The 11,900-nt window shown below is 48.9% G+C and overlaps 1 long non-coding RNA gene across 1 annotated transcript; it reads right to left on the bottom strand.

The window, feature by feature from the left end:
- Positions 1-238: 238 nt before the first annotated feature.
- LOC120606751 (uncharacterized) lies at positions 239-4,115 on the bottom strand. Its single transcript, XR_005653963.1, has 2 exons — positions 3,729-4,115; positions 239-898 (listed from the first exon to the last, which is right to left on the bottom strand). It is a non-coding gene; the product is annotated as an uncharacterized LOC120606751 (long non-coding RNA).
- Between the last annotated feature and the right edge of the window lie 7,785 nt (positions 4,116-11,900).

Genomic DNA, 11,900 nt, shown 5'->3' with positions numbered 1-11,900 from the left:
CTTCCCAACGTGTCCTATCAGATAGCACTTGCTGTTGATTTGCCAATTTGATATTTGAAAGCTAAATGCAAGCAAGCAAACACGTAAAAAGAGAAAAGCTTGAATTCTAGGAATATCCCTTCTAATCCCCAGCTCAGAAGCCACAGACACCCCCAGCATCTCTTGTTTTTGCTTATACAGAAAGTTAATGGACCAGTTATCTATTGCTGCAGAACAAAGCGACCCAAAACACAGTGGCTTAAAATAACAACTGTTTTATTGCTCGTGATTCTGTGGGTCAGGGATTCAGGTGGGGCCCAGCTGGGCTGTTCTGCCGCTTCACAAGGTGTCAGCTGGATTCACTTCCGTGGCTGCACTCTGAGGCTGGTATGTTGGCTGTCAGCTGGGGTGCTTGGTTCTCCTCCATGTGGCCTTTCCAGTAGGATAGCTTGGGCTTCCTTACATGGTAGCTGGGTTTTAAGTAAGTGAAAATAAAAGCTACAAGACCTTTTAGAGCTGACACCTGGATGCTGACTAGCGTCCTTTTTTGCTGCATTCTGTTGTTCAGAGCAAGGCACAGGGCCAGCCCAGGATGTGAGGAACGATAACAGCCATTGCAAAAGAACACGTGAGATGGGAGTGATTTTCTCAGCCGTCTACGGAAACAGTCCACCACAGTTCCTGGGGAGAGAGTACGCCGAGGGTACCTGCTTGCTCACCCAGAATGTACAAGAGAGCTACACATGGGGAGCTGGGCAATCAGCCTTTGCCTTTCCCGGAGGAGTATCAGTCCCCAGGCTCGGAATGTTTCATTTTCACTCTTCTTTTCCATTCTTCGTAATCCCCAAAAGCTTTCTCAGGCATCTATCGTGTAATGACAGTATTTCTTGAACACCTGCAATGCACGCAGGGCCCAAAGCTGAGGACAGAGGGATGAAAATGCATTGGTCCTTATCTTTTGAGAGCTCGCAGCCTAGAGACAAAACCTACCTACAAACAAACTATTGAAGATCATTGTCAAGGACCTAGGTATGCAGAGGGAGGAATCCAGAGGAAGGAGTGGCTAAGTATGCCTGGCGGGTTAGGGAAGGGACAGTCAGGAACGGACTCCTGAGCAGGAGTAAATGGGCAGGCCAGGCAGGTGTGTTGGGTGGAGAATTATCCAACTTGGGAATGGCTGTCAGCAAGATAGGGAGGGACCCGGGGGAAAGTTCAAAGACCCAAGACCAAGGGATAATATGGTTTAAAGCCTTACAGCCGACTAATGCTGTTGTATCTAACCTTCCCTTTCTTACCCAGGAGTCTTTGCCAGCCAGGTCTAAATCCTTATTCTGGTAGACCCCAAATATCCTCATACGACAGAGATGTGGGATGAGACCAGGGAGGAAGGTGGGGAGGACTCTGTAGAGAAACTTATTTCATCTACATGACGAGGAGCTGGGATAAAGAGAGGAGAAGGGTAGTCTGGGAATTCTGGAGTTTGGGATAGGGGAAGGGAGAACGGGGAACAGGGAGCACGGCTTGCTTTCAGCACGGCAGTTACGCATTGCACAACAAAGTTTGGTCAATGACAGACCACATATGACACGGTGGTCCCATAAGATTATAACGGAGCTGACAAATTATCGCCTAGTGACTTCATAGCCACTGTAATGGCACAGAGCAAAGCATTACTCATGTGTTTGTGGCGATGCTGGTGTAAACAGACCTACTGTTCTGCCAGACATATAAAAGTATAACATAATCAATTATGTGCAGGGCATAATACTTGGTCATGATAATAAACAACTCTGTTACTGGTTTATGCACTTACTATACTATGCTTTTCATCGTTATTTTTGAGTGTACTCTTTCTAGTTACAGAGGAAAAAAGTTTGCTGTACAGCAGTATGCCCCGTTACACCGACACCGTGTCTCTTGATTATGTGATTTTTCTCTTGTGCTTGATTTAATCTCATGTTGTTTTCTACAGTAACATGCTGCCCAGGCTTGTAACCTAAGATCAATAGGCTATACCACATCACCTAGGTGTGGAGCAGGCTACACCATGCAGGTGTGTGTAAGTGCACTCCGTGATATTCTCACAAGGAAATCACCTAACGATGCATTTCCCAGAACACAGCCCCGCCGTTAAGTGGCGTGTGACTGCACATGCCATAAGAACCGTGTGACTATTTGATAGCTAGACTGCAGTTCTTTGCGTGCAAACAAGTCCACAGGAGGAACCATGTGGGAACTCACAATGTATATGGTTACATATTTTTATACGCACGCACAAACAGTCACAAGAGGGGTCACAGTTTTAAAAGGAATGCATTCTTGAAGATCTTTACGTAATTAAAACCTCAAATAATCTAAGCATACCCCCCAAGAGGGGGTGGTGAGCACGTCTCTTTATCTGTTAACGTGTTGCTAACAAATGACCACTGTCTAAATTTCACTCGGGCCACTTGGTTGTCAGATGATGTAATTATTGGTGTCTCCTTGAGAACTGGGGAGCTTTGCATTGTTCCACATTTTGCACCTAAAGGGAGGCTTTATTTCGAGCATATTTTTATATTGCACTATTTCAAATTTGCAATTCTCTCTTATTTCACATTGTCTTTCTCCCACGTTAGACCCGCACGCACATAGGAAGAGAGACATTGCAGAAGGATGGGACGTGTTGCAAAGACTCCTACTGTTGGGACAGAACCTCAGAGTTTTCTGGGGGCAGCCCTCTTCATGAATGAGACAACAGAGGCTCAGAGGGGTTTGGTTCTTTCCAGGATGCTGCACCAAAAGGCAACAGAGAGAACACGCCCCTCACTGGAACTCAGACATACGGCCTGATCTTTCAGTTTTGGCCAAATAACACGGCTGTTGAGGATTTGGGTTTCGGAGTCTCTGCTAGCTTTCTGACCTTGGGCAAGGCATTTTTTTACCCCTCTGAGGCTCAGTTGTCTCATCTCCAAAAACCTCGTTACTAATAGCCACCTTCAGGATAGAGGTGACTGATAACATTTTTAGCACGGGCACCTGACTTATAGGGAATGCTCTAGACCAGGTAGCCATCACAGTGAACCATCACCTTGCTCCTCTGTGCCTTGCTTATCTGTTTGTGTTTAGTTTCCCAGTGAGACTGTAAGTCTCCTGAAGGCTGGCTGGTCCTGGGTCTTTTGGGGTTTACAGTCCCAGCTCTGTGCACAGAACAGACACTGTGATTGTTTGCGGGCTCGTGGGGCTTGTCGGCTGGACCCCATACAATGCGTGCCCGGGGATGGAGGGGAGGGCGGATTCAGCATACCCTTAGGACTCTTTTCCCTCTTCCTTCTGATTCCAATCCCAGGAGCCCTCTCTTTCTCTCCAGAGGGGAAGGAAGTGAGCCCCTGGCCCCTCCCTCCTAGCAGGAGATGTGCAACCTGGTTTCTCTGTGTTCCGCGCTCCCATTCCCCACCTCGCCATTTCCTGGTGGATGGATTATGCTGATAAATTCGTTCACCCCTGGCTCAAGGGATGCCAAGGGGAAGATTTGCATTTTAAAAAGACCTGAGGAACAGAGACGTGCTAAACACAGAGAAAATGCTCACTGATGCAGAGACTTGGGCCAACTACCTAGAGACTTTCAAAAGTGAGAATAATCACCTAAGTACTCATCCTACGGAAAGATGGTGCTGTCAGCACCCTAATGATTGGTTTCCGTCCCCTACGCAAACGTCGACCTAGACTAGAACTTCAAGAAGAAAGAAAATAACTTTTACAACACCTACCGTGTCTCTAACTTCGCAGCATAATTGTGACCTCGATTGTACAGATTAGGAAGCTCCTGCTCAGAGAGATTAAGGGACTAGCAGGAGAACACACAGCCTACAGGCTGCAGAGCTGGGATCCAGACCTGATCTTTGCCACTCCAAGGCTGTTGTTCTTTCTCGAATCTTTCCTTTCTCAAACTGTTCCTTTCTCGAATCTTTCTCTCAGGCAGAGGCTGTGAGGCCAACTCAGAGGAATGGAATGTCTGACATTCTTGGACCTCTCCGACTCCCCCAGGAGCCCCTGGGGGATCTTGATTCATGTGCAGGAAATCAGTCCCCTCAGCCTCCTTGCCCCAGCCTGCCAGCCTCCTCCCCAAATCCGCCAGATGTCTCCACATTCACTGAACATACCTTTCCCTCCTCCTCGGTGCTTTGGTACACACGGTTCCTGAGTCTGGTCTTCCCTTTGCCTCGAAAAACTCCTCCACCTCCTTGATGATCCAGATCAAATGTCTCCCGAACCCTAGGAGTATAACTCACGTCTTTATTTTTCTCCCATAAAGCAAGGCCGCCACACACCATTGCACAGGTCGTGCACCGTGTAACGCTAGAGGCACCGTTTGCAAAGACCACAGTGGCATGGTCTAGTCGTTCCTTTATTCGAATTGTAATAATATCAGCTTATGGCATAAACTTGAAGGTAGGGATGACTGTCACGTTCAGCACCGCACCCAGTACCCGGCACTGGGCCTAATGCTCAATAAGCGTTGAATGAATGAATGAATGAATGAATGAATACTTCAAGGTATGACTGTAACATACAGAGCCTCCAAACGGCCCAGAACTTGACTTTTTAATCCAGTGTTTCCCCTGCTGTAGACACTTATTCCAGCAAAGCTCCGGACGCTCGAAGCCCTTTTAGAGCTCCTCTCAGGGGATTTCATTCAGAGCTAGGTTCCAAACCACACGAATAACCCCTGCTCATTATTTTGCAATCACAGGCCTCTTCTCACCCAAAGTGATCCCAGCCAGCTTCCTCTCCTACCTTGTTCATCAGACCTAACTCCGTTTAACTTTGGACTCTGTCCAGAAATCAAGTCCACCCTCCAAGAATGAGGAAAGTCAGGAGACACTGTCGAGCCATCGAAGGCTGGTCAGCTTCCCTCTCCCAAAATGCTCTCTCTGTGCCACAGCGGCCTGGCTGGCCAAGGCTCAGGAGTCCCCGGGGGCCGCCTTTAAAGGACCACAGTGACTTCCACTTATATGTTCTGCTGTGTTGCTTTTCAAAAGTTTACTCCTAATTCAGACTTGTAAGGGACTGAGGGTTACTGAGAGTCCACTAACTGTGAAGTTTTTTACGAAAACGATTGCACTCCATCCTTGTAACCATGCAGTGGGATGGACCTAACTCTCCCCATTCTACAGTTGAGGAAATTGAGGCTGATGTTTTCTTGGGTCCCTGGGGAGCTGAGACTTGGGCCCGGATCCGTCAGCCTTCAAAGCCGATGTGATTTTCACTACAAGGACCAGCATTGCCTCTTTGCCCTTCAGACACCGTTTCCTGTGCTGTTTTATAGTTCCGGAAATAGAAACCTGGATTTCGTGGGAATCGCCCTGCGTGAGGGCGGTTGCCAGCTCTTCTCGTTGCTAGCAGGACAAGCTGGGCCTCTGCCCCCGTTTCCCCTTGGACGGGGTTAATTTGTGTAAATTCCTCCACACTCTTCCCTGGTCCTCTTTGTGACCATGGGCACCCTGGTCTCTCCTTGGTCAGCGGTGCTGTCACCAGATATGAAAGCAGTGATCAAAATCCAGGCCACATCAGCTCTAGGCTCTAAAACGGATAAAACTCATCTCACAAACTTGATTTTTGATTTTTTGATTTTGGTAGAGCAGAGTCACATAGCTGTGCCCTAGCTGATTTTGATTTTTTTTTTTTTTTTTTTCAGTTAAGACACCACAATTTTTCACCCTTATCTGATTTATGCAAGAGTGTTGGTCACAGAACATTAGTGATAAGTCTTAATTGTTTATTAATTTCTGCACTGGCTTGGTCCTCCATGTTCAATACATTTCGAAGACACCAGGGATTGAAGAAGACTCAACCAAGAGGTACTGAGCACTCAGCACAGGCTCTTCCGTATTCTGGAACAGGGGTCAGCAATCTATGGCCCTTGGGCCAAATCTGGACAGACAGCTGTTTTTTTGTAAATAAAGTTTTATTGGAACACAGCCACCCCCCTTCATTTACATAATGTCCATGGCTACTTCCATGCTACAACAGCAAAGTTGAGTGGTTGCCACCATATGACCCTCAAAACCAAAAATAATTACCCTCTGACTCTTTACAAAAAAAAATTGCAACTCCAATTCTAGAAGATATTGAGTGTTTCTCTGACTGACCAGCCTCCAAACCTTTTCTTATAATTGAGGAATCTCTCATCTAATGAGGTGGAGCTCACCTCCCGTTATGGGAGCTGATAATGCAGATACGCACTGTAATGAGTTGAATGGTGGCCCCCAAAAGATATGTCCGTGTCCACCATCCCAGAACCTATGAACGTGACCTTATTTGGTAAAAGGGCCTTAGTAGATGTAATTAAGGATCTCAGGATGAGATCTTCCTGGATTATCCAAGTGGGCCCTATATCTAATGACAAATGTTCTTATAAGAGAGACAGAGAGAAGAAAAGGCTACGTGAAAATAGAAGCAGAGATTGGAGTGACACCCCTATAAGGAATGCTGACAGCCACCAGAACCCAGATTCTCTGGAGGAAGTACAGCCCTGCCAACACCTTGATTTTGGACTTCAGGCCTCCAAAACTGGGAGAGTACCTGGTTGGTGCTAATTTGTTATAGCAGCCACTAGAAACTAATAGACTCATTTTCCCAGCTTCCCTTGTGGCTAGGGCACAGACATGTGACACTGCTCTACCAATCAGATACACCTTCCTAGATTAAATAAGAAGCTAATGAGAGGAGGAAGCAGGAACCATGCCGCCCCCATGCCTTCTCCATGCTGCTGAGGATGGGAGCAACTCTGTGGTATTTTCAGAGATGTCAGTGGCTGCAGTTTTAGTGGCATTGGCCAGTGTCCAGAATTGTTGGAGCAGATTACTTTACCTGTGTCAGAGGGGACAGCAGCAGCGTCTTCAATGTTGGGTGACTTCTGGGGTATAATTCCTGGCAGCACAAACTCCAAGTCTAACTTGCCAGCTGGAAATTCCGCAAGCTACCCCATATCCTTTGGGTACATTTCTTTCTTGATGAAATTAGCCAGAGTTGGTGTCTATTGTTTTCAGGCTTGTGCTGGCTCTGGCTTCTATCAGCTCAGGAGAGCCAATTGTTCACTCCTCTTCCCAGCTCCTCATTCAGTGATATCACATTGGTAGCTTAAAATCGGCCATGAAGGGAGTATTTACACCACAGAAATTGGCAAGTGCTACAAATCAGAGCTTTTGTTTTCAAAAAGTTGATTTATCAGCAATACCATAGGCTATTTCCAACTGAAACTCTGCTTGATAGCTACAGAATATCTCATTTCATCTTTGTATCCAGCCGATAAGAAAAGTTTTACATTCATCTTGTTACAATGAGCAACCTAAAAGAGATGAAGGGATAGTTCAAAGTCATATATCTCCGAAGTGATAAATCAGGGGCCTGACCTTCTGATTTTACATCCTCTAGATCAAAATAAGGCTAATGACCACTTTTTTTTTTTTTTTTTTTTTTTTTTTTTTTTTGAAACTGAGGGTTTAAAGACAGACTGCACCCAAAAATAAACAAACCATAAAACCATGCAAACCTCCACGATACCTGAGGGACAATGGCCATCGGGCCTAAACTCATCTAAATCACCCAGTGTTTTGCAGAAGAAGGCCACCCCCTCACCCTCATAGAAAATGGGCAGATCAGAGCTCAGGTTCAGAGGCTTTTCGATTGGACTTAATGCACAGCCTGCTCTGCAGTTAAACCTCCCTTGGTGCTCTCAGTGAAGAAAGAGACAGTCTTCCACGTTTGAAGGAAGCGAGATTGCAGGTGCAATTAGCAGGCTAGGGAGGCAGACGGTCTCACCTTGATGCTCTCAGAGTCTAGAGCTTGCTCTGTGGGCACTGACAGATTTACCATTAGGAGGACACGTTGAGAGCTTCTGTGCCTCATCTTCAGGAGAGAGATTTATAATGCCTGCACAGCTGTTAGAGCACAGCTCCAGCCAGATACCACGTTCTGGGAAGGGAGGCTTCCTGTCTGAAGACACATCCTCACTCCTGCCCGCTCAGCCTGCGAGCCTGGACTCTGGGGACAATTGAAGGAGTCCTGGGGACATTCCCTCACTGGAATAACACCGATCTATGCCCTTGGCTTTCCCTGGACACATGCTTTCCCCTTCTGGGAAATGCCACTTCTTGACCTCTGCCCAGAAGACAGGCAGGTGCACCACAGAAGCCGGCGGCCATGGCAGCAGGGGGCCGTGCACGTGCCCGTCCTTTTGTTCCAGGGCTCCTGGGAAGTACAGGGGCCACTGGTGTGTGTCAGAGTGGATACATCTGGAGCCAGAGCTTTGCACCAGCTGCAGGGGGTGAGCTGACCCATGACAGACTCCAGCAGCAGTAAAGATAAAGACCTCTTCCATCTCGCGAGACCCCCTACGTGATCTACGTGTATTAGTTCAAATCCTTACAAGAGTCCGGCTGGGCGTGCTTTGTACCCCCATCCTTCTGATGAGGAAACAGAGGCCTGAAGAGGTAGAAATGTGTACCCAAAGTCCACCACTCATAAGTAGCAGGGCCAGGATTTGAACCCTGGACTTTATGACTCCAATGCTTGGGTATTGAACAGAGTTGAACACTGTCCCCGCGCCCCGGCCCCCACCCCCCGCCAAAAAAAAATTTCATGTCCACCCCAAACCTGTGAACATGACCTTATTTGGAAATAGGGTCTTAGCAACCGTGACTAGTTAAGATGATGCATACTGGAGTGGGGTGGGTCTTCATCTGATCTGGTGTCCTTATAAGAAGAGGCAGATTCGGACACAGAGACCAGACACACACAGGGAAGGCAGTCACGGAACATGGAGGCAGAGATTGGAGTGAGGAATGCAGGATCACAGGCCAGCACCGGAGGCTGGCAGAGGACGGGTCTTCCCCTGGAGACTCTAGGGGAGGCATGGTCCTGACGACACCTCGCTTTCAGACGTCTGGCTTCCTGTGAGGAGATAAGTTTCTATTGTGTTAAACCACCCGGCGTGTGGAACTTTTTGTCACAGCAGCCTTAGGAGGCCAATGCAGGTACTTTGTTTGGCAAGACGGATTTTTGAGCCAGGAGGGGACCTGGGGGAGGCAGGGGAGCTTGTTTATACCTGCCTTGTCCTCCATCGTCATAACTTCATCTTGCTCATCTGCTCTCAGCCAGGATCAAACCCAGGAAGCTGTGGGACCAGGCTGCTTCCTGGCCCCTGGCCAGAGAGAAACCAGAGAGAACGCTCACTGGACTCAAAGACCCCAGGCCACAGAGACTGGACCCTTTACTGACCTCCTCCTTTTCCTCGGGAATCTGTCCTCGGCCAACCCTTTGGGCTCAGCAGCTGCAGGTTAAGCGTGAAAAAAAAAAAAAAAAGGCCCATTTCTGTCAGTAAACAATACTCCGAGGGCTTCTTGGCTGGCAGCAGGGGACCCAGCCGCCGTCACGTTGATTCTGGGTGATGCTGGGTGAGCCATTTTACCTCAGAGAGGACCGGTGACGCCGTATGCGCTCCGGGCTCCTGGGGAAGTGGGTTGCACCTCAGGATTTTGAAACGCAGCTCTATATCCAGGGACACCCTCCCAACTGATAGCTCAGCAGCGTTTCTCTCCCGTTGTGCTTGTTTGTTGGTTCATCTGTTTGGGATTGGTAAGCCCTCTTCCATCACCCTGTGTCTCTGGGGACCACCACAGCAGTTCCCGCAAGAATCTGGCCGGGTCCACCGTCCCAGGAGGCCCATCTGCCAGGCAAGCTCCTGCAAGGAGCGCTTCACCCTCTGCTCGAGACAATGTCTCTAGGAGAGGCAGGGCGATCGGGTCATGTCATTCCTTGTCTCATCGTGACATGGTGGCCCTGTTCCATTTCCCGTTGAGCTCCCGGGATCTGGCATGTAACAGGCTCTTTGTAAATGTGTGTGGACCGAACAAACCCACAACGCACCATAGAGAATCATTTCGATTGTCTCGAAACCAGTCCTTTCGTCGACTGAATTGATCCAACCAACAGAGCCGCCATTTTGGACCTCCTACTATGTGCCTGCAGTCTGATATTTGTCATTCGAAGAGAGGATGTTGCTATGGCGTTGTTCACGCAGACCTACCTGGCTGAGATGTAGCAGCGGTGGGATTTGAACCTCGGACTGTAGAATTCTGGGGTCCCCTCCAAACCCAGTCTTTTTCCAGGACATACACTCCTTCCAAGCCCCTCGTCTCTCTGGGGACTGTGGGCACACAGCGTTAGTCCAGATCTTTCCGAGAGTCAATTGAAAAACGTTCCATCTTGAAGTCAAACACTCTCGACACTGGGTGTCTCAGAACCACTTCAGCCACTATCGCCGAGGTTCCCGTGGAAGCCAGGGGACAGTGACCTCCTCCCGGGGAGTTGACCCAGTCCCTCAGCGGCGCTGAAGGGGAGGGTCTGAGAGGGCGGAAAGAGTTTTCTTAGCCCCCTCAGATCTTTGAGCTTCGAGGTTCTCAGGACCCCCCCTGGAGAGGGAACCGTCAGGTCCACTGGGAAAGGATAAAGAGGACGCTATCCTGACTCTAACGATTACAGCTCTGTGTGTCTGTGCCACACAGTGAGCTCAACTTTCCCACATCTATTTAGTCCTCAAACGATATCCCTGTGCGGGACACTTCCCCCGTTCAACACGCTAGGAAACCGAGGTCACGCTCACAGGACCCAAACACCGTGTTCACCAATGAGCTGCCTCTATTCCTAGCATTCTGCTGCCTCTAGACGGAACCCACTACAGAAGGGTCTTCCCTTCCAGAATGTACTAAAAGTAGCCTGCTTCCTTGACCTGCAGTATTTTGCCCTCCAAACATCAACAAGGGACACGATTTACATCTGTCAAGAAAACAGCAGGGGCCCCTTGCGCCACAGCCCCCAGGTAAGTGGGACCCAGCATGGGGCTGAGGTTTCCATGACCCCTGGGGTCACCCTGACAGAGAGGCACCAGCCTCCCTTTGACCTGTCGGTGGATTCCTTCAAGTCTCCCCCAGTTTTCCTGTGTTTAAAGGAGGCTAATCATGGCTCAGCAATCTGAAGTCCTGGTTTGAAAGCATCATTATTACTTGCTTGGCATCTCAGGGCCTCAAGAAGAAGAAGAAAAAAAAAAGAAACCCACATTGATTTCTAATGCAAATTGGGTTTGAAGAGGACCGCTGGGCTCTCCAGAGTCTCAGTCACCCACAGAGGAGGGCGCACCCCAGGGGGACTGTTGCCCTGGGCAAAGAATTTCCTCTCATCAAGACAAAACTCAGATCTGGTCATTTCCCTTCTCCCATCCCCACTCGGCTGCCCGCCCCTCGGGTCCAGCTGGAATGTGCAGCCGGGGCTCCAGTCAAAGCAGAAGTCCGTGTCTGTGAGCTGGGCTTCTCCCTCCCCCGTCCTCCCTGTTCTCTCCCGTCACCTCTACCCCACTACCCGTGTGTGTGCACACACACGTGATTCTCACACGCACACCCAAAACGCATTTACAGGCATTCACACACCCACACGCACTGACTGACACACTCAGACCCGTGTGCACACAGGATGGCTCGCGCACTCTCGCAGACGCACGCACTCACTGGCCCTTCCCTGTCAGTACTTGTTTCTCTCCGGCATCATTCTCCCCGTCTTTTTTTCTTTGTGGTTTTGTCTGCTAATCAATCGCTCTCTCTAGACTCTGGGATCCTTAGCCAAGATGTCGAAATACCTGATGCGCCCTGAGCCTCAGGGAGACGGAGCACATGCTCCTTGGGCTTGATAGAAATTTGCTTCTCCTAAGTCTGCTATCAACTTCACTCTGCCCTCACCCTGCTGAGAAACAATGCACAGGAAGTGGAGTCTGAAAGGCTTTCTCCATTCCTGGCACTGGGCAAAGCTTGGTCACCCTCCCCACTACACCGAGAGATAAAGATTATTTTTTCCCATGTCTCAGATGATGAAATCAAGGCACAGAAAAG

The sequence above is a fragment of the Pteropus medius genome, unplaced genomic scaffold (assembly GCF_902729225.1).
Source record: "Pteropus medius unplaced genomic scaffold, Ma_sr-lr_union100, whole genome shotgun sequence".
Lineage (NCBI taxonomy): Eukaryota > Metazoa > Chordata > Mammalia > Chiroptera > Pteropodidae > Pteropus > Pteropus medius.
Note: the sequence above shows the minus strand (reverse complement) of the source record. Positions and strands in the feature narration are given on the sequence as shown.